This window comes from Myotis lucifugus, unplaced genomic scaffold (assembly GCF_000147115.1).
Source record: "Myotis lucifugus unplaced genomic scaffold, Myoluc2.0 scaffold_25, whole genome shotgun sequence".
NCBI lineage: Eukaryota > Metazoa > Chordata > Mammalia > Chiroptera > Vespertilionidae > Myotis > Myotis lucifugus.
This window is the reverse complement of record NW_005871073.1, coordinates 7325749-7347969: the sequence shown is the minus strand read 5'-3', so window position 1 is coordinate 7347969 and position 22221 is coordinate 7325749. Positions and strand designations below refer to the sequence as shown.

General features: G+C 38.4%; 1 protein-coding gene across 14 annotated transcripts in view; it reads right to left on the bottom strand.

The window, feature by feature from the left end:
* ADGRL2 (adhesion G protein-coupled receptor L2) overlaps window positions 1-21140 on the bottom strand; it is a 276823-nt gene extending 255683 nt beyond the window's left edge. For 5 of the 14 annotated variants that reach the window (XM_023751777.1, XM_023751782.1, XM_023751778.1 and 2 more), the window contains exon 1: window positions 20937-21139. The gene's annotated coding sequence lies outside the window, so the exon portion shown is untranslated. Of the gene's footprint in view, window positions 1-20936 lie in introns of all 14 variants that reach the window. The other 9 variants (XM_023751767.1, XM_023751771.1, XM_023751770.1 and 6 more) reach the window with 5 other exon arrangements.
* Between the last annotated feature and the right edge of the window lie 1081 nt (window positions 21141-22221).

Below are 22221 nucleotides of genomic sequence, written 5' to 3'. Positions count from 1 at the left end.
AGAAAAATTAGTTTAAAAGAACTGAAATGAATAGGTGAAGAAAATGTAAAGACCCAGCCTGTTAACATTAAATAAAAAAAATACTTAAGCCTGAACAGTATGTCTCAGGGGTTAAGCATAGGCCTATGAACCAGGATGTCACAGTTTGATTCCCCATCAGGGCACATACCTGGGTTGTGGGCTCAATCCCCAGTAAGGGGCATGCCGCCAATCAATGATTCTCTCTTATCATTGATGTTTCTATCTCTCCTTCTTCCTTGCTCTCTGAAATCAATAAAAATATATAAAAGAAATAAAAAGCCATTTTACTCCACTCTCAGTTATCTGTGAGCAGAAAAAAAATAAATCAATTGTCAGGGTTTTAGATTGGTCTAAAAAAAAAACAAAACTAAAAAAATTTAAATTCCAGTTCAGGCCTTTCCAAGCATTTGTTTAAAAACATCTGTAACACAGCTAGGAGAATTGAGTTGAGTTCTCTACTTTCACTCTGATAGCCCTCACAGCAACTTGTTTGCAAATGCTTCCACTTCATTTTCATAATAAAACATAGTTAACAAGAATGAAAATGCCAACAAAATAGATGTGTTTCTAAAAATGGCAGGGGATGGCGTGGGGTAACTGGACAGTTTTCTAACACAGTTCACAAAATCATGTTCTTTCTTATATCACATCCCTCAAATAGACTAGCTAGCAAGATAGCCTGGTTAGAAGAGGATAACCCATTTTCAGAAAGGCTCCCTCAGGAATCATCAGTGGGAAATGTTCAAAAAACACTCTGAGTCAACATGCTGACAGTGATCAGGAAAAAAACTCCCCTAGCATTTGGGCTGTATACAAAGAACCATCACATCCCAGACTCAGGGAATGATATATGGTGCACCTGGAAAAGTGCATTCGCCTCGGATAAACTCAATTCCAGAAATATGTGGAAGATTGGAGAGAGTGAAGATGAAGAAAAAAAAATAATGAAGTGACTAGGGAGGTGAGGTTAGGATGGGGCTTGGGAGGAAAGATTAAAGCAACCGACTAAGTAACTTTTAAGATTTGACAAGATAAGAGCCAACAAATATTTAAAAATAGCAAATACTGTAGAGGCAGAGTAAAAGACCACAGGAAAAGAAGCAAAACTGGTCAAGCTAAAATTCTGGCTATGCATATGGGCAAATGAAAATAAGAAAATAGTAACTATTGGAATATTCTCTTAAGGAGTCCATAGGAAGCTTTAACTCGTTGCAAATTTACTGCTAAAGGCAAAGACAGCACTGGGTGTTGGAAGAAGATTGTAGGAATGGGTGGCGAACTATATGACTGGAGATGTGCTTCTACTTAGTAGTTCTAGAAATCTATTATGATATGAAAATTCAAATTGATGTTGCACAAGGGCATATTCCGGGCCATGCAGCGAGGTTTAAACCAAACTTTTAAATAACCCATTATACACAGTTTGCCTTGGGATCTCTGACTATCACAGGGGAGAAAACAATTTTTAATCTGCAGTTTCCCAAAAACAATTCAATTAAAAATAATAAAAAATCAGAAATCCTGTCCACAAAGGTTAATAACTACAGAGGTAGGTGCCCAACAGATATTCAATCACAAATATTTAAATGCCCTTTTCATTACACCTCTTACGTCTTTTTTTCACAGCTAAACCAAGGTAATTGTTTTGGGCTAATTTCTGAGGCTATTTAGCAACACCTCCTGCTAGACTTCGTGTGTAAACTCAGCAAGAGGAAGCATCCAGAGTAATAGAAAAATACTTGTGCTCATTTTACAGTTCAAATTCATACTTTTCTTTACAAACAAAGATCCCGCTGTTTGCATTTGGCAACTATTATACCAACTGCATTGGGGAAGATTGGATTAGGAGGCAAAGCTGACTATGCAGTAAAGTCCCCACTCTCTAGCAGGATTTTTATGTAAATTCCATTACAGTTCATACTTTTGCAGATAATAAAATGGATACAAAACACGTCAAGGTTTCTAAGTCAGCAAAATAATGAACAGAATAGCTTGTAAATGCCTTTAATACATTTTTGACATTTGGTCACTCATAAAAAATGGGCTTTGTATTTCTTCCTTCGCATGGGGTTTCTTTTTTGATGGTGCATTCTAACAGCTCATAGCTTTACAGGTTATTGCTAATGTGTGAACAGGAACTCATCACACTTCAAATAATTTCAGTAAGTGGCAAGTTTTGCCTTATGTCCTCTTAAAAAATATGAAAAGTTTTTTTCTTTTCATATAGACTAAGGGTAGTGCCAGAAGGATATGCTTTTGAAATTAACTAACCACAAAATTAAAAATTATGTAGATCGATCTATAATTATTCTTTTTTTTATAATTTGTGATGACATGTATGGGGAAAAGTGTGTTTTCAAAAGGCTAGCCTCTAGAGACAATATGTTTTCAGATTTCCAAATGGATCTCTCTTAGCAATAGTCAATGACTATAACAGAAAGAGTCAAGAAAAATATTCTGCAGTACGATGTACAAAATGCATGCTTTACCTTCTTTCTGCTATTGTCATTTTAGTTCCATATACTATCTGTGCTTGAAGGTGGAATTCCCATTATAGTGTCAGTGGAGAATCCAGGCATGAGGTAAAGGAAACCCACGACTTTGTCAAAAATGACTCAAGTCTCCAAGTGAAGAAGGAATGTGAACAAAGTATGCATTTCAAATATAAAATATTCTGGTGATCCATTATCTCATTTGTATAGTTGAACTTTTCAGGAAAGTAATCTCATCTTTATTCTGGATGACTAATGCACATGCAATATTCCCTTTGGTATATTTAGCAATTTTTTGTCAACATAGGCAGCCTATTGACATTTCTTCTCATTGTCAAAACAGACAAGATCAGTCCTACAAACTCAGTCTCACAAATTTTGATGGTGAAATGTCAAACGTGATGTATGACCTTTGACTTATAGTTGCCCTTTTGGGAGCCATGCATGGGGTGTCTCTCTCTAAAGGAGAGCAGCCCAGTCTTGGGTCCCTATGTCAAATCATATATGACTGGTTCATGATTTGTATTCTAGAATACTTCACTTTCATGGGGCCCTCAAATGCACTCAAGTGTTCTGGAAACAAGCATTCCAGGACCTTGATTTGGGAAGTTCTGATAACTTAGAGAAATAACTAGATGGAGACAATGTGACCAACCAATGCTAAATAGAGGTAAAAGGCTCATATGCACTAATAATAATATTGAGTGCTTTCTTAGGCTTGTACTGATTGCAGTACTTAGGCTTGTACTGATGCATTATCCCATATAAGCCTCACACAATCTTATGAAGTAGATCTATTATTTCACAGAAGAGAAGACTGAGAATCAAAACAATTTCTTTTGAAAATCAAATGCTATGTAGTAGAGTTAGATTTGAAACTGTGTTCGCATTCTCAACTGTTTTAAATATGTTCTTCCCTTCAATCTTTCCTATCACAGCCACTACTACCATCAACAATAAAAGTAATTTACCTTCCATCTATTGATATAAATTGATATGAGATACACACTAATTTTTAATAGACATATAACATTATATTAGTTTTAGGTGCCAACATAATGATTTGATATTTGTATAGTATGTGAAATGATCATCTTAATAAATCTAGTTAACATCTGTTACCATATATAGCAAAAAAAATTTATTCTTGCAATGAGAAGTTTTAAGATCTGCTCTCTTAGCAACTTTCAAATATTCAATAGAGTATTATTAACTATAATCACCATGCTGTACATTCCATCCCCAGGACACTTACTTTATAACTGGAAGTTTGTACCTTTTCACCACTTTCACCTATTTTTACCTATGCCCTCCCTGTCCCCTATATTGTTTTTTTGTAGCATTTTTATGTTGCTTTTGATGGTTTTTAACCTGGTTTAATATAGGCCTAAGATTCGGATCTTGTAGTTATTGGTGGTAGTGTACAGCTTTTTATTTGACCCAGACAAATCAGAGTTGGTTATCCTGGTTTAATATTCCTGTAAGAAATTTTTCTTCAAAAATGCTGAACATCAGGGGAAGAGAAGATAGAGATTCTTTGCTTTGTTGTTCCTCAATTTTTATTCCTCAGCTAGAGATTCCTATATGATTCTGGCAGTAATAAAATATTGTTCCTGGGAATATAGTTATATTTTAATGACAATAATAATAGCCAATGAATGAGCTCATACTCATGTCCTGTGCTAGATATTTTGGGTATGGGATCTCATTCAGCACTTACAACACTATGGAGTATGGATTATTATAACCGTTTTATAAATAATGAAATAGAGATCAAATAATCTAAGAAACTTGTTTAAGGTCATGCAAAGTCTATAGCAGAACTCATCCAACACAGATCTTTCTGCTTCCAGGCACCGTGCTCTTTCCTTCCCCACACTGCCTGCCATGTCCAGAAATGTGGGCTCATTCAAGCTATTTTCTTTAAGGCTAGAAATAACTTTTTAAAATCTGACTATTAGAGAGGAAGAGTGAAAGTCAGGCCTTAGCCCGGTAGCTCAGTTGATTAGAGCGTCCTGTCCGGATATGCCAAGGTTGGGGGTTGGTTCCACGGTCAGGCACATACAAGAATCAACCAATGAATGCATAAATAAGTGGGACAACAAATCAATGCTTCTCTCTCTCTCCCTCCCCCTTCCTATTTCTAAAATAAATAAATTTTAAATTAAATTAAAATTTTTTATTTTTATTGTTTAAAGTATTACAAATAGTAGTACATATGTCTCCTTTTTCCCCCATTGACCTCCCCCTGGCCTCCCCTACCCCCGGGCACATGCCCTCCATCCCCCCCCCCACCAGTGTCTTGTGTCCATTGGTTATCCTTATAAGCATGCATACAAGTCCTTCGGTTGATCTCTTACCCCACCTCCTAACCTTCCCCTGCCTTCCTGCTGTAGTTTGACAGTCTGTTCAATGTTTCTTTGTCTCTGTATTTATTTTTGTTCATCAGTTTACAATCCTATCTAATAAAGAGGGAATATGATAATTGACCCTCATGCTGTAGCAAAGATGGTGGCACCCACAGCCAATAAGGAGGGAATATGATAATTGACTGCCACACCCTCAAAGATGGCAGTGCCCACAGCCACAAGATGGCGGTGCCCAGTCCCCTCAGCCCCCCAGCCATCCAGGGCCGCCCGAGGCTAAGGTAACCAGGGCCTGCCAAGGCTTGTGCTGCTGGCAGTGGCAGCAGCAAAGGTGTGATGGGGCGTTGCCTTCCCCTGATTGCTGGGTCACCTCCCGCCCCTGAGGGCTCCCAGTCTGTGAGAAGGGGCAGGCCAGGCTGAGGGACTCCCCCCCCTCCAGAGCATGAATTTTCATGCACTGGGCCTCTAGTGTTCTTTATATTCCACAAATGAGTGAGATCATGTAGTATTTATCTTTCTCTGGCTGGCTTATTTTGCTTAGCATAATGCTTTCCAGTTCCATCCATGCTGTTGCAAATGGTAAGAATTCCTTTTTTACAGCAGTGTAGTATTCCATTGTGTAGATGTACCACAGTTTTCTGATCCACTCATCTGCTGATGGGCTTTTAGGCTGTTTCCAAATCTTAACTATTGTGAATTGTGCTGCCATGAACATAGGGGTGCATATATCCTTTCTGATTGGTGTTTCTGTTTTCTTGGTATTTATTCCTATAAATGGTATTACTGGGTCAAATGGCAGTTCCATTTTTAATTTTTTGAGGAAATGCCATATGTTTTCCACAGTGGCTGCACCAGTCTGCATTCCCACCAGCAGTGAAGGAGGGTTCTAAATAAATTTTTTAAAGAGTGAAGGTCATTTGTATTAAATACAATAGCATAAATCCCTTTCTTATCACTTGCATCTTTCTTCTGTCTGCTCTTGTCCCATTTTCATATGAAATGATATTATACATTTCAATACCTTGAGCAATTCTGCTGCGGGTTTTTGGATGTCCTGGCAGTGGTTGCCATAGCGAAGAGAAGAAACAAAATGTTCCTAACGTTAGCATTGCCACACTTACAGGTGCCCGTGGGAACAGGATGCCTTGCCTTCCTTGATCTGTTTGGCTTCAGAACCTCAGCTATTAACTGTACCATCAGGTTCTGCTCATGTGGACAGTGGACCTAAGAACTCTGCTTCCTTTGACTTCTGTTCCTCATTATGTTCTGGGCTCACGAAGAGACAATGAAAAAGAACGCAGGGGGATGAGAGCTAATTCCCTCGGCGCTTGGCAAGTTGCCATGCATGCAGATCTCTATTTGTCTCCGTCACCTCCTTCTGAAGGTAAGCCTGTGGGAGTACCATGCATGGCCTGTCAACCTTAAGTCCAAACATTTACAGGATGCACACACATACCGAGCGAAACCTCACCGTGGCAGAATACACTATCCGAGTTGTTGCTCTTTCTCTTGTTTAGACCTAATGTCTGGATACCATGTTTATTCAAAGCTGGTACATATTGTACCACTCAGGAATGCATGTATGTCTCTTTAGAATTAAAAAAAGGAAAAAGAAAAACCCATCTGTTTGTGAACAAATCTGCACTTTGGAGTGGCCCGCTTGCTTGAAAGTTTATAGTACTTATTTTATATAAAAAAAGATTTTACTAAGTTAGCTTCCTCTAGAAAAGAAATCTGGATATGATCAGGAGCAGCCAAACTAAGAAGCAGTAAAATCCAAAAATAATATCACAAACAGCTTAAGTCACTTAACTTTATATAAATCTACTGAGAAGGAAAGAAAATGAGAGAGAGCAGATTAAACAAAAGACTGAACAAAGCAGGTTAAAAACTGGGAGGAGAGAGCTCTTGCATCAAAGAAAAAGAAACAAAAGAAATTATAAGCTATTCTTCTTTTACTGGAAAGACATTATTAAGACTTACACCTATGATACATTGGCAACTTTAAAAGGAAAAAACATGCTCACACTTGTACTTGCATCAAGGTGGAGCAGCTACCTGCCACAGTTATATAAAGGAGTCTCAAGTTATTGTTTCAGGATTATTTCTGAACTAGGAAAATACTCAAGTATGCAACATACTTCTCAGAATTTCCCACCCCTCAATCAGTAGGTAATGATATTTCCGAAAATAGCAAATGCCACATTCATTAACTTCTAATACTGAATTAGAGTTTTCCAAATCTCCTTTGCCCCCTTTAGAGTTTTATGCCTGACTTCTGTTTCATCATGTATAAAAATGCATCATAAATGATGCGTATTTTTTATTCTACTGTTATTTTTTTAAAATGCTAGGTAAAAATTATTTTTCAGCTATCAAGTGTACACAAAGGCGTTTTCCCCCTTAAATTACGAAAATTTGCTTAAGGTGAAATGATGAATAAATATTTTAAAACTAAGCAATATCTAAATGCATTTATTTTTAAGAAGTTTGATATTGCAGAGCCCCTATCTGTACCTAATGGTAAGTTAACCATTTATCCCTTGTGAGACAATACCAATTTATGTCTCTTGCTCTGGCACAATTATTAATAGCCTCCTTTAACTCTTAAAGGTATCCAAGTTTAGACAAAAATTATATAGTTACATCTACCTAATATCAAGGCAGCATGGCATCGAAAGATCTGAGGTGTTTGAGATGGGCGCCCTGGGATCTCTGCATATTTCCATCACTTACTTGCTGTGTAAACGTGAACAATTACTTATCTACTCTGAGACCAATTTTGTCATCAGCAGCATATGGATAGTAATAGCTCCTAGGCTTGTTGGGATAACATGAATGCAGTGGTATTATGTCTGAATACACACACAAATGGGGATCATAAGATCGCCTTATACATAGCTGTGCAGTTTATTTAAATGATGAATTTATGCAGTCTTCAGTGTGTCATGGTAGATACAAAAATATATAGTTTTTGTCACACTCATTCTCATAATCACCATTATCATTCACCTTTAGTGTTGTCACTCAATATTAGAGTTAATATTATCTGCTAATAAATATTAGTTGCTGTTTGCAAATGTTCGAGTTAGTTGCTTCTTTCCTCCTAACCTCATCTTTTCTGATACTGATGTCACATCCATGGAAGACGTTTAGAAATTTGCCTTGTACCCATAACAATCAGGAATTACGAGCTCGTTCCTAGCACTAATAGTCTGTTTTGAACACTAACTGGACAGCATTTGACCTGGGGAAACACATTGGTTTGTTTGATATAAGAATGACTGTCTCAGAGTGCATCCAAAGTCCTCTCCACGCAGGCGTGTCTGAACTCTGACTCAGCAATCTGGGGTTACCCCACATTGACCCCTCCTGAGAGGACATTCCTTTGAAGTCTCCAAACCACTTAAAAATTCAAGTGGTTTCCATCTTATTTCATTAGATATCTGTTTTTGTTTTGAATTTGAAAATGCTTTAAGAATCTGCCACCTAGCCCTGGCCAGTTTGCTCAGTAGTTAGAGCATCTGCCTGTGGACCTGAGGGTCTCGGGTTTGATTCCCGGTCAAGGGCAGGTACCTGGGTTGCAGGTTGATCCCCAGTCCCAGTCAGGGCGTGTTCGGGAGGCAACCAATCAATGTGTCTCACTCACAACAATGTTTCTTTCTCTCTTGCTCTCTCCTTCCCTCCGTCCCTTCCACTCTCTAAAAATCAATGGAAAAAAATATCCTCTGGTGAGGATTAACAACAACAACAACAAAAAAAGAATCTGCCTTCCAGGTAAATTGGTGCTCCAGTGGGAGGCGAGCAGTGTGGGCTCTGGGCTTGTCTTCCTCCTGATGCACTCCTGCTTGCTCCCAGTATGAGAAAGAGCAGAGACTTTCCAGTGAGAAGCCTCTGGCTCAGGAGCAAGTTCCACACTTCAAGTACTTTGTGACCTTTGGCTTATGAATGCCTCTGAACCTCAGTGTTCTGGTCTTAAAAATGGGGATACTATAAATATCCATCAAATTGTTTCACACTTAATATGATAACACCCGTAACGTCACTATGTCACATAGTAGGAATGCGATCTATGCCAGTAATTTTGTACATTGTGTTAGTTAAAATGGTTAGTGATATCTAGTCATGTCACATTGAAGACTGGTCTGAGTTTACTTCTGTTTGACACAGAGCCCCAAAACACATACAATAGAAGACCTCTGTGTCACCACATAAAAATCTCTGTGCAATACAACACGATTCTCATGCAACTATCCAGGTTCTCTCTTCCAGATTCCGATAGTAACTCAGCCTTGAGTGGTAATGGCTTATTGATGACCTTATTTGACTGGGCACACATGATTTTTGGAATCCAATTGCCATATTGGAACCACATGGTTCAGATCTCTTTGGCCTTTAGAAAGAGCGTTAGTAAAATGAAAACACAAATAGTATTCTGAGGCACAGGAATCAATGAGCCAAAGACTTCATTCTTTACTTGGCTGACACTTAGGTATCCTTCAGGTTCCCATTCAGACATAACTTCTTTTGGGAAATGTTCCTAAAAGACAGTGCTTTCCTGTATCGCAGTACTTATTTAAAAACCACAGAAAATTCATGTTCATTTATCTACTGGCTCCTGTAACCTTTGAACCTCTAGAATAATAGTTCTCAAAGCAAAATAAGCAGAACCCTCAGGATCCCTGAGACCCTTTTGGGGGATTTCCAAAGTCAAACCTATTTTCAAAATAATACTAAGACATTATTTGTCTTTTTCACTTTGTTGACTTCTGCACTGATGATGGAACGCATTCCTATAGGACTGCTATACCACTTGAGTGAAGGCACTGGCATCAAACCGTATTGTAGTATTGCAGTCATTATATTCTTAATCACCTCACACGTACAGTGAAACAGAAACAAAAACAATACAAAATAAAGAACGAACAGAAAATAACACCCAATTTCAACTAAGGATGTCCTTTAAAAAACAATGAACATTAATATTCATTTTCTAAAATCCAAATCCCTGAATACATGTCTTTAATATTCTGTGTGACAAAATGGGATGTAATTAAAAAGCACTTCCCCTGTATTCTAAAGTAGAATTGTCTTGAAGAAAAGCACTTGTGAGATAAATGTTTGAATTGTAAGCTGAAATAGCTGCTCTTTTCACAGAATACCATTTTTACTTTAAAAAGCCACTGACAGAAAAACTGTGGTGACTCAGACTTGGGTATTTCACAGATATTTTTCAAAAGAGGAATAAAAACAAGCAAGTCACTTCAAGAAAAACAACCAGTGGTATTTATTGCCAATGCTAAATTCAAACATTCAAACAAAATTACCATCCGGAGAATAATTTGTATTTGCAACTGTGAACCTGACAACTTCCCAATATGTAAAAACTTTTCTGATAAGCTTGGTGGTGATATTAACAATGACAATTGTTTAAAAATGTGCATAATTCAGTGAAGCAATGTTTTCCAAATGACCAAAGCATCATGTTACAAAATGTAATGCATGGGTGAAAGATCTATTCAAAATGAGAGATTAAACCAATGTGTTTTAATGCAACAGTTTAAAAAAAATTTATTTGATATGGTTTAAGATACCTCTTTGCAACTAACCTTTAATAAATTACTATTTGTTGAAGTTTGATTTATTGTTAAAGAAGAATATCACAGCCCAGCTGCCATGGTTTACTGGTTGAGTGTTGACCTATAAATCAGGAGGTCATGGTTTGATTCCTAGTCAGGGCACATGCCCAGGTTGCAGACTCAATCCCCAGTGTGGGGCATGCAGGAGGCAGCCGATCAATGATTCTCTCTCACCAATGATGTTTCTATCCCTCTCTCCCTCTCCCTTCCTCTCTGAAATCAATAAAAATATATTTAAAAAGAGAAAAATATCTCATTTATCTAAAAAATGCTATTAAAGTATTTCTTCTTTTTTCAAATATCTGTGCAAGGCTGATTTTCTTTATGTACTTCAAACAAAATATATTGCAACTAGAGACCTGGTGCACCAAATTCATGCATGAGGAGGTGTCCCTCAGCCCAGCCTGCACCCTCTCATAATCCAGGACCTCTGGCTCCTAACCACTTCTGCCTGCCAGCCTGATTTCCCCCTAACCACTTCCCTGCCGGCCTGATCACACCTAACTGCTCCCCTGCCAGCCTGATCGCCCCAACTGCCCTCCCCTGCCAGCCTGATCACCCCCAACTGCCTTCTCCTGGCGCCTTATCACTCCCAACTACCCTACCCTGCTGGCCTGATTTCCCACAACTGCCCTCCCCTGCCGGCCTGATTGCCCACAACTGCCCTCCCCTGCTGTGACCCACCTCCTCCACCAGGCCCCGCCTCCACTGTGCATGTGCATCTTATGACAGCCATCTTGTGACAACGTTAGGGTATGATGCGTGAGGGCATGATGATCACCTAGGCTATTATTGGTATAGATAGACTGATATAGGAATAGATATGAATATTCAGCTGCCCTCTCTTAATCCAGATTTTGCAGATATTTTCAGAAAATGTCACTTGTCAGACTACTTTGTTTTCAACTATAGTTATATTTTCATATAAATGTGTTTTTAAGCTAATATACAATGGGTTTACTATTCCTATTTTAATTGAATTAATTAATAAACATTTTTTAGTTTTAATTTTAATGTGATAAACATTGAGAGCTATTACCCATAAATGAAAGCTTTTGGGATCCTCAATAATTTTTAAGGGTGGAAATGGTCCTGAGATCAGGGTTTAAGAACCATTGTATGAAGGGCAATGCGTTCATCCTTCTACCCACAGTGCCTGGTATTCACTAGATGCTTCATAAATGTCTGTTTAATAGATGGGTGGGTCATGAGTAACTGGATATTGTACATACTGTAAGTTACCTTGATATACAGTATGTGAGGAATCAATTAAAATGCAATTTAAATTTTTTCATACCATTATTTCTTGCCTCATAATGCCTACTTCCAAAACTGAGGTAAGGAAAGAGAGAACTATTTAGTCACAATTAATCACTTAATTAAATAATGCCAGAAACATCTAGTGGGAAAACACAATTTGCAGGCACTGGGTGAGGTCTTGATGTTGATAGGGGGACAGGGAAATAGGTTCTTCCTCTTAACATGCATTATGTGACAGCCAAGTCAAATAATTTACTTGTTTAATTGTCAGCTTATACATTTCCCAACAATTTGGGATAGGATAGGTTTAACCTTTTGAAACTTTTTACAAGTTTTGGTTGACTTTTTAAAAATTTTATTATTGTGTTTTAAGGCTTATTTAGTATCCACCTCTGTTCCAGTTTCCTGTAACAAAAGTGTGGAGGGGAATTTTGATAGGCAGAACACAGGGAGGGACAGAGTAAGTGGAGACAGAGAGAGTCTCAGATGAATTTATAGCTTTAAGTCCCATAGAAACTGGAATCAAGTCCGAACTTTTTAAAAATTTCTAAACCCCAAGGTTGTTGTTGTTGTTTTTTTCATTTTGTATTACTATTTTGCTTCCTCGGAGACAAAGTCTACTCTGTTCTCACCAAAGGAAAAAATAAAATAGGGTAAATATGTGAGGTGATGGATGTGTTAATTAACTCAATGGGCGGAATCCTTTCACAATGTATAGGAATATCCAATCACCATGTTAAATACCTTACAGTTTTATTTGTCAGTTATAACTCAATAAAGTTAAAAGAGACAAAGTTAATCTTCCTGCTATCTCTGAATGAGAAAAGATAGAAACCTTTTTAGTCCCACTGAATAGAGGAGATAGTAAGTCTCTTGTAGGAGAGGAGCACCTCTGAGTTCTGCTGCTGAGGTTAACACACCCAATCCAAGGGCTAAAGCTCTCTAAGAAGTCAGATATGCTGTCTTACTCATTGTGAGATGCTTTGCCCCTCATTTGAATAGTTCTGAAACTGGGATAGATTGTTCAATCAGTGATATATCATAGTTTCATTGGAAGTTTAAAATTTTCTTTGTAGAATATAAAATAATGGGGCATCTTATTATGGATAGCATCTTATAGTCCATGAAATATAGTATTCCAGAAATAAACCTTGATTCTACAGTTATATGGCAACAGCATATTCAGGATAATGGTCTCTAATGCCTTGACTTAAATTGGCTCGACTTCCTTTTTCAGTCTTTTTGGAAAATAATGACTCATCTAATGAGAAATAAGCTGATTTACTTCAAGGCAAAGGAAGCAAATTTAAGTGACCCTATTTGATCACTGAGAACTTCAGAGTTCGGTATAGAGTGTGCACAAGTCTGAACAGGGGTGTTGGGGGGAAATTAATGTATAAATAAGAAGTGGTCACAAGACAGAGATTTCTATTTAAGGAGTGCATCCTAATTGTTATGCTTCAAAATATTAAATATTTCCTTACCTTACAATTGATAAATATATATATATGTATATATATATACACATAGTATATACATAAATATATATATTTAAATGCAAATAACAGCACATGTAATTTTTCTTTGCGTTAACCCTCTCTTCTGAAGCACTAAGGAAAATAAATGTGTGCAAAAACATTTATGCCCACATCACTACCTAGACATTGGTTAAACAATCAAAAGTACTTCTGCAGATACACGTATGAAAATTAAGAGCATTCCCACTTCTTCAGTCAAGACAGACCTGCAATTCTGGCTGTACATACCCATAATGGAAACAAAATTGCTTTAAATAATCAAAATACACAAAGGCACATTTTTCTGAGTGATTGGAAATAACCCTGACAAATGCTCACATTTGGTAAATTGTGAGCTAGCCAAGTTATGTTTGCATAAATATAATGAAAAACACTTTTTAAAAATTTAGTAAGCATATAAAGCAAAGCATTGTCTTGGTAATGAATTTCTTTGACAGATAAACCAACAACCATGCAAGGCAAGTTTATGATGGTGCTGCCCTGAGGGCTTGAGAGTGTGTGTGTGGTGCTGCCCTGAGGGCTTGAGAGTGTGTGTGTGTGTGTGTGTCAGAAAGAGAGAGAGAGAGAGAGAGAGAGAGAAGAGAGAGAGAGAGAGAGCTTGTGTGTGTGTGTGTGTGTGTGTGTGTGTGTATCTACCTACCTATCGATAAATAGACAAATACACATATAGAAAAAAATTCTGCAGAAGTGGAGATGTTCTTCCAACTAAAAAAAATATAAAAAAGGCCAAGATATATCAGGAAGATACTTATATTTTGAAGGAAAAAAAAAGAACACAAACTATGTGTAATCACATGCTATGCTAATGTGGCACACAAATAATTCATATTTTCCATATGGTAACACAGAGATTGCCTATTAGGTAAACACACAGTTATATTCTCTTCCAACAATCTAGATGCCACATCTCAGCTGCAAACTTAAACAAGCATCTGTATATAGTTGGAGAGGATTTGTGGATGGCTCATAAAACATGTATTTGTAGAGGGCAAAAAATGATTTTCTACTCGCAGGTGATATGGCACTATTGGTTACCAGATTGCTTTGCATAGGCCTGAGCACTGAGCACTACAACATGTGGATGCATCAAAGCAAAAGCCAAGGAAAGATGTAATTCATTTAGAATTTTCTAGAATAGCCTGTTTCTTGAGCTAGGCTTAATAAGTAGGGAGACAGACTTAACTAAATTTGCTACATGGATAGCAAAGCTATTCTGAGAATTCTGTAGACTTTTAAAGTCATCAGAAGCCAAAGAACACACCTTTACACAAAAGGGATGTTGTCCAGGCCTTTTCAAATAGGCCTGACACATAAGATGCAAAATTTGTACACACACACACACACCCATGAGGGTAAATTGTGTTTAAAAAGAGAAAATAGGCCAGGGACAGTGGGTGTAGAGCAGATGACTTTCTTAGCAGGAAATTCTTTTATTTCCCAAGCATGAACTGTAGAAAAAGCCAGATTGCCTTTACAGCCTTAGTCATCTTTGACCATCATCAACTTTTCCCCATTAACTGCCACCCACCTTCACTTGACATCAGGAAGTAAGAGCTTGAGAGAAACCAGAGTTACAACAGGCCTCTGGTTGGGTAAAATGGTATAGCAAACCAAATTAAACTGGTGCCACTTGCCTCACTCTTTTCCTTATTCCTTATTCCTTATCTTCTCTTACTCTAGTTTCAGGGTGAACATTTGTTAAGAACTTACTACCTTACAATATGACTTCCTTTCCCATCATTTTAATGAAACCTCTTTCCTGAAGGTCATTAATGACTAATTAATTGTGACATCCAATGTTCTCATCTTTCATCTTCCTTGTCTGTGTCTCCTCCTTGTCACCTGACCAGGCCCTCCTTCAAAAAACTCTCCACCCTCCCTCTCTATGGCTATTTCCAGTTTTCCTTTTAACTCTGTGACAGTAACATTTGTCTCCTTCCTCTTCACACTTTTCATATATAGGATCTAACTGTTTGTTCCTCAGCCCTCTTCTCTCCTCATTCTCTCTCTTCCTTGACCATCTCATCTACTTTTTGGGCCTTGTCTACAGATGACCTTCAAAAATCTGTCTCTGGCCTTATCATCCCCTCACCTGGATACAAGTTCCCATCTACAGACATCTGTTCTCTACAAGGAGAGGCTCTGGTACCTCAAAACACCCATTACATCCAAATTGAACTCAGTATCTTCCATCTCACGTTTCCATCTCCTCTTCATGTTTCCTACTTATTTTTAAAATGCCATCCCCAAGGTTTGAAATCGTAGAGTCAAATATAACAGCTTCCCTGTCTTTTTCTACAATAACTTTCAAAAACCCGGTCAATACTTCCTCTGAGATATCGCAGTCATTTTTAGCCTCTCTTTCATCCCCTCTCTTCTATAGACTATTCAAGGAGCCTCCTAAATGCTCTTTAGGCCTTCTGCATCCAAACCACTTTGTATATTACTGCCAGAAAAATCTCTTTAAAACACAGTTTGCTCATGTTGCTGTGCATTTCCATATTTAAATGCATTTGTTTCCTCCACTTGCTTTTTCAATACTTTTCCTTTCCTACAAAAGTATCTCTCTTCTTGGTGCCTCTATATCACCAAGTGTTCCAGCCCAAAAGATTTTTCTTCCCATTTCATGGTGAGCTCCATAACTGAAGGGCCAGATATATTTATCCTCAAATCCACTACATACGCTGCAGTGACTGACATAAAGAAGACCCTCAGGAATTCTTTGACTTTTGGGTTAGGTTAAAAACCTTCAACATTCCCTATTTTTTACACGCTACTAATTATCTTACCAGGTCACCAGGACCCTAGGATTTGGGATTTGGGAAGGTTGGGAAGTGAATAGCAAAAGACAGGTAAAGAGACCCAAACAAAAAGGAAACAGGGAAGCAGCAAGTGGCAGGCCGGAAGCCTTCTGAGACAATTTTTGTCTTGACCTAGGGCTACCTCATCCTTGAGGGCCCAGACATTGACTTATTACAGCCACCAAACTCTCTAGGAATTTCAGAATGCTCAGTTCCCCTGCTATACAACACCCTGTACCACACCCAGGGGATGTCCTGTGTCTATTGGCAGACACTCAGTGACTGATGAGCTATGCTCCCGTCTTCTGGGAGACAAATAACCAGCTGAATTTAAGAACAGACCTGTCCTAAAATGTTAATGGCAACTCCAGACATATTAAGCAAAGACTCAGACTTGGGGCCTTCTCTCTCTTTGCCAAGTGGTATGTGAACACTGTATTTAACACTGTTTTTCAGGAGATGCCGCCTTGATTTTGGTGCCTAACCCAGAGAGTCTGAGCCAGCAGGGATCTGGGTTATGGAGGGGGAAAGAAAGTACTGTGATAAGGGAGGCTAGGGAGCCCCACACAGTTTTCTCTTCTGTTAAATAAACACTTTTACTGCTAACACAAGGCCACAGGTGAGCAGGAAAAGGGAGAGTCCGGAAAAATGGTAGGTTTTCACCCAAAGATTAAGCTCTTTTGTGCACTAATTTACTTAATGTGCTGATATCTTCCCTGCAGTTCCTCCCTCACTGTAGAATGCAAGAGTGATAAACTGTAAACAATTACTTTAGCTGTACTGATATTGGAGAAGGTTAAACTTACAAATTGTTAGGTGCTAGTCCAGTCCCATTACTCATTTACCATGGGATGAGTTCATATCTAAATGAAGCTTTTACAATGACCAGTTTCCATTTAGCCATTGTTCCTCAGTTCTTCACCTAATTTCATTGTACACTTTTTTCCTTTACCTATTTTTTCCCCAGTAAGAAAGTAAGGTCATTTTTTTTTTTTTAAATCTCTGTGTCATGTCTTTATCCTATGCCCTCCAGGAGGTGATCTCACCAATGTCTTCACAAGATCTAAGGCATCTTGTGCATACTCTTCCAACTTTCCTTATCTTCACTTCAGATTTTTCTCTGTCACCAACCCCCTTTCCTCTCCTTTTTTGGAGGAACATTTTTAAAAAAAATCTCCTTAGCTACCATAGCTATCTGGATTGTCCCCAATTCCTGCCCAAGTAAGGACACATTTCCCATTACACACACACACAGACACACACACACACACAATTGCTGCTGCTGCTCCACCAGCTCTTTTCTTGCCTACAAATATGATCAAATATTTACTTCCCTAAAAAAAAAAGAAAGAAAGCCTCAATTCTTTCCCTGTGCTTTCTATTTCCAATTATTCTCACCTTCATTCTTCTCATGTCTTGAAATAAGTACTCTGTACTCAGGAATCCGTGAAACTGTTCCTGTTGACCTAATCATTGCTGAAACTTTAGCTACTGGTTCTCACTCTGTAATGATCAGCAGACTGTTCTGAATCGTCTGGTGTGTTGTGTGTCTACACCAGGTTACAAGTTTTCTTCATGTTTGTGGCTAGAGCTTCTTCAGATTTTCTGAACACTTTCTATCTGCAGACTAAATTCCTTTTTTTCCTGCTCTACACATTTACTCTCTTTCCTTCCTACCCTGTAATTATTTCATGAAATTACTTATATCACTTACATCACTTACATGAATATCACCGCAAGTCCACATTGTAAGCTATTTGCTACAGACAAAATCCTCTAAGATTTTTGCTCTCCTTGGTAAAGATACCAATATAACCACATGCCACACATTTGTTTAATATTTTGGTCCCAGCCAGATGGAATTCTTAATGCATACACATTTTGAAAATTTATTTTATCTTATTTTATTTATTTTTCTGAGTGTGGGTGCCCAATCATGATAGAACTAAGAGGAAAAGTTGTTTGAGCTCAGGTACTTTCAATTCATTGTTAGCCCCTGAAAAAACCCTGTTTCCAAATTACTGTGTTGTATATCATGGAGAACCCTTGGATTTTTTCACTATTCTGGATGTTCTCCTTCCTTCTTGCATATTTTTATATGAAGGGTGAGAAAGTTATGACCACTCTAAAAGTGAAGGGGAAGCTTAGGTGGTGTGGGTGAATGTGTTTAGCTGTCACTTTCCCCTTTTGTACATGCACATGTCCCATAGCTATAGGAAGTCTTTGGTAGACATTTGAACAGACTTTTTAGGAAGGAAGGGTTATCATGCTCTCTAGTCGGCGTTCCTCAGAGCGTCATATCCTGCATTGATGGAGAACACAGGTAGAGGCTGCCTATATTTGGTCAGACCAAGTGGTGTGAAGTGTGCTGTATTCATCTACGTGATGTGCCCACCTTTTCTCCTTGATAAGTTATTCTTACAGATAAAGGCTTTCAGAGAAGGATATGGACAGTCTTCCTCATCTATCTAGTCTTCTAAAACTTTTGGGCTCGCTGAATGGACTGTCTCTTGCATCTTTCACAGTTTCCATTCAGCCCTGGGGCAGAGGCATCTCCCTCTACCTCACACAGGAATGGAGTTGAAGAAATGTCAGAGAGGGAATTACTCTGCCACAAAAACCATGAGAACTGTTTGTGGGAGACCATAGATTCAAGTTTCTGCGGTGTGGGCTTCTCCAAGGTGATAACAACTAACAGCATTCATTTCCCAGGGAGCCGAGTTAGGTTCCTTCAACAACTCTGGAGAGAAAAGAGATGGCAAATGCCGGGACTGTGTCTCACTTGCTCACTATTGTATATCTTAGGCTTCTCAGTGTCTGACAGAAATAGGGGCTCCATAAATATTTGTAGAACTGAATTGCATGAAAATGCATGGAATGTGTTGGCAGGCTAATACCAGATTTTTGAGACTTGGGCAAAGTCCTTATTTTCTTATACCACTTTCTAAAGAAAGCATCAGATATTCCTAGGGTGGTGGTGTAGGAAGATTTTTCCCTAGGGCATTGCCAAGGTTGGGAATTTGGTTGGAGCTGATCTCTGTTAGAAGATTCAGAGGTCAAACTAGAACATCTCACCTCAGTACATTTTAAGATTTAGGTGTCCTATCAAAGAATTAAACCTTTCCATGCTCTGAACCTGGCTAATGCTGAACATGGGATACAGGATTTGATAGGCCAGTAGGCAATTCTATTGTGACCACTGCTTTATTCCTCATTAGATTTAATTATAAATTTACCATTATTGACAACAGTTTTGCCAATTATAAAAATAAAATGACCATTTGGTCAATCACACGCAATGTCAAGTAGAAATATTCTATTAACTGGTATAAGTGTTATTGACATCAAATAGTTATAAAATCAACCTTATAGCAATGTTCAGTGTAGCCTCAACAGTTTTTAAAACACTGAAACCATTTTCTTTTCATCAAGAAAACAAGGTATGCCACAGATGAAAATGACACATGTATTTTTGTGCTTATTATTTAAAGGAAGGAGAAACATCTGAAATCTGTTTGCTAACTAGAGTAAAATATAAATTAGCCTGCAGGCGCCGTGTGTGCTGTACCCTGTCTGCTTGCCAGCCCTGCTTAGTCCCAATGTATTAATGAGCAAGTGCAAGTATTTGAACAATCAGCATTTCTGCATTTGCATGCAAACGCTCATGCTGTGTAATTATACACAGAGCTGGCACTCAAATTAATTAAAGCTGATTTCTTTGTGACTGCAACTGGTCATATCCTCGGCTTTGCCTTCCTATGAAGTCATCACTCTACATTCAACCTGACACTTCTGTCCCTGGCATTCTTAGTAATGCAAATGTTCGACAATTGTTAATCTGGCAATATTTTAGATTGCAGCTGACAATGGCTGGGTGTTTTTGTGCTTTTCCTCTCCTCCCTATCCCCCCCCAGCCCCCCTTCTGGTATAAAGGACAGCTTTGAACACTTGCTTTGTAATTATCTCAAATAATAATGCAAACAAATTACATGTATTGTTTCAGATGGTTCCCTCCCCTCTTTTATGACTCCACCCACTTGATTAGTGCTTACAAACAATTCATCAAACTTAAAAAAAATTGTTTACTTGATAGTAGCAAACAATTCGTTTGGATGGTTTTAGTCTTAATTTTGAAAAAGGCTTTAACAAATGCTGTTTTATTTTCATAGATAGGGATCTCATAATTCAGGATCAGAGAGATTAGGAGGGAAAGAAGCAGCAATGACGACTAGATTTGATTAAGACTTTTTTTGAATCCTCATCAAACAGAGCAGTATTGCAACAGAGACTATTATTTGCCAAAAAGACCCATAAACATTAACTGCTAGGGCAGAAGGCTTCCCGCAGAAGCTGTTCCACAATAAAGCCTTTTGGTCTCTCAGCTTCTCCGAAGGAACTGTTTCTGTGACAGTTCCTTTGAAAAGACATCCTTAAAGCAGTAAAGGTATCAATACAATTCTCTTTTCATAAATCGAAATCTCTGAATACAGGTGGCTACTAAAAACATCATCACGTAGGGCCCAGGGAGATCCGCTGCTCTGACACATTCCTCTGAAATCTATCCTTACCACCAACCACAGCTCACCACCTTCCTCCTTTCTCTGTATCCCCTTAGCGGCTAAGCCAGAAACTTGCATAGACAGCTGTTGCAGCCGCTGACTGTCTCTTTTTAGAGTGGACACCAAACAGTTCTATCGCTCAAGTTCAAGATCCTGAAATAGACTACCAGGAAGATTGCCTCAGTAACCTACATTTAAAAGTAGGGAATCTCTGTATCATCTATCTCTAGCATCAAACCAAGAGATATAATTGCCCTTACCTTATCCGGACAGTAGTACCTCTGGGTCCACACAGGACATCAGCAAGCAAGCTCCCTTCAAATTCCAATTGGCAGACAAGGGCGAGTAGAGTATTGAGCCTTTCCCTGAGAGGCTTCCGGGGAGATCACAGTCACCACAGTGCCATGATCTGAAGCCTGCCCTGCTGTCTGTGTCATGAATTTCCTACGCAGCCAGGTGTCATATTGGCATGAATTTTGTTGCCAAGTACATTTTAAGAGGTGGGCGTGGCCGTGATCATGCAGCCAGTTCCACCTGTCTGTAAACCCTCATAACCTCCAATGCTTTCAATATTTCGCTCAGGTACCCAGTGACTTCATGAGTTACCCACGCACTGGGGCCGACTCAGAGAGGTGTGGGAACAGTATCGAGTTAAAGCAGCCCCGTCATTGTCGCACACAATGCTCATGGTTACTGGCAAATACCTCATTGCTGAATCAGGATTGGGAGGCACTGAGCAGGACCAGGCAGTTTTACTGCTTTCTGTTTGTTTCCTTTTTAGAAACCATCCTCTTCTAATTAACCATTGAGCAAAAATAGATTCTTTTTTATGTTCAGTATTTAAAACTATAGCTTTCGCGTTTTATGCAGAGAGAATTACTGTATTTTAACACCCCCCCTTTTTTTTAAAGCAAGCACTTGTGAAACCAAAGGCAAAGAAAAGTGAAAATTGGAGTTCCCCATACAATAAAATCAACATCACTTCATGTGCTGTATATTTTGGTCTTAAATTTTCTGATAGCAAATCAAATACATTTATTGGTTATGATTTTTTGTCTTCTCAAGAGAAAGGGATAACAGGAAAAGTGTTTTGTAAACCTCTTAAGAAAAGGGAATCTTTTACTTCTTAAGGAGGAGTAGTAGACAGCGGTCACTCTTTATTTTTTTAATGGGTAGTGGTATTAAAATACTTGGCTGGCTACATATCCCTTTATGGGCATATGTGTAAGTGGAATTCAGGTATGGAAGTGGAAAGTCAAGATTTTATAAACATACCAAATTTATATGTTTTATCCATCATCGTAAAGATGACATGATAGGAACAAAGTCTAAAATATGGGGCTGAATAGATGTAAATGGTATGTCTGACTTAACAATTTCTACCCATTTTACCAGTGTACTCTGGAAGTGGTCAGGTATTAATTTTCTCAGACCCTTTAATTCCTCAGTGACGTTTAAATCAAGCAAAATGTTTTGCTTTGTTTTGTTTTAGATTGATTTAATCGCAAATATTAAGTTTGGTCCAATATCCCACCCAAAGCACGA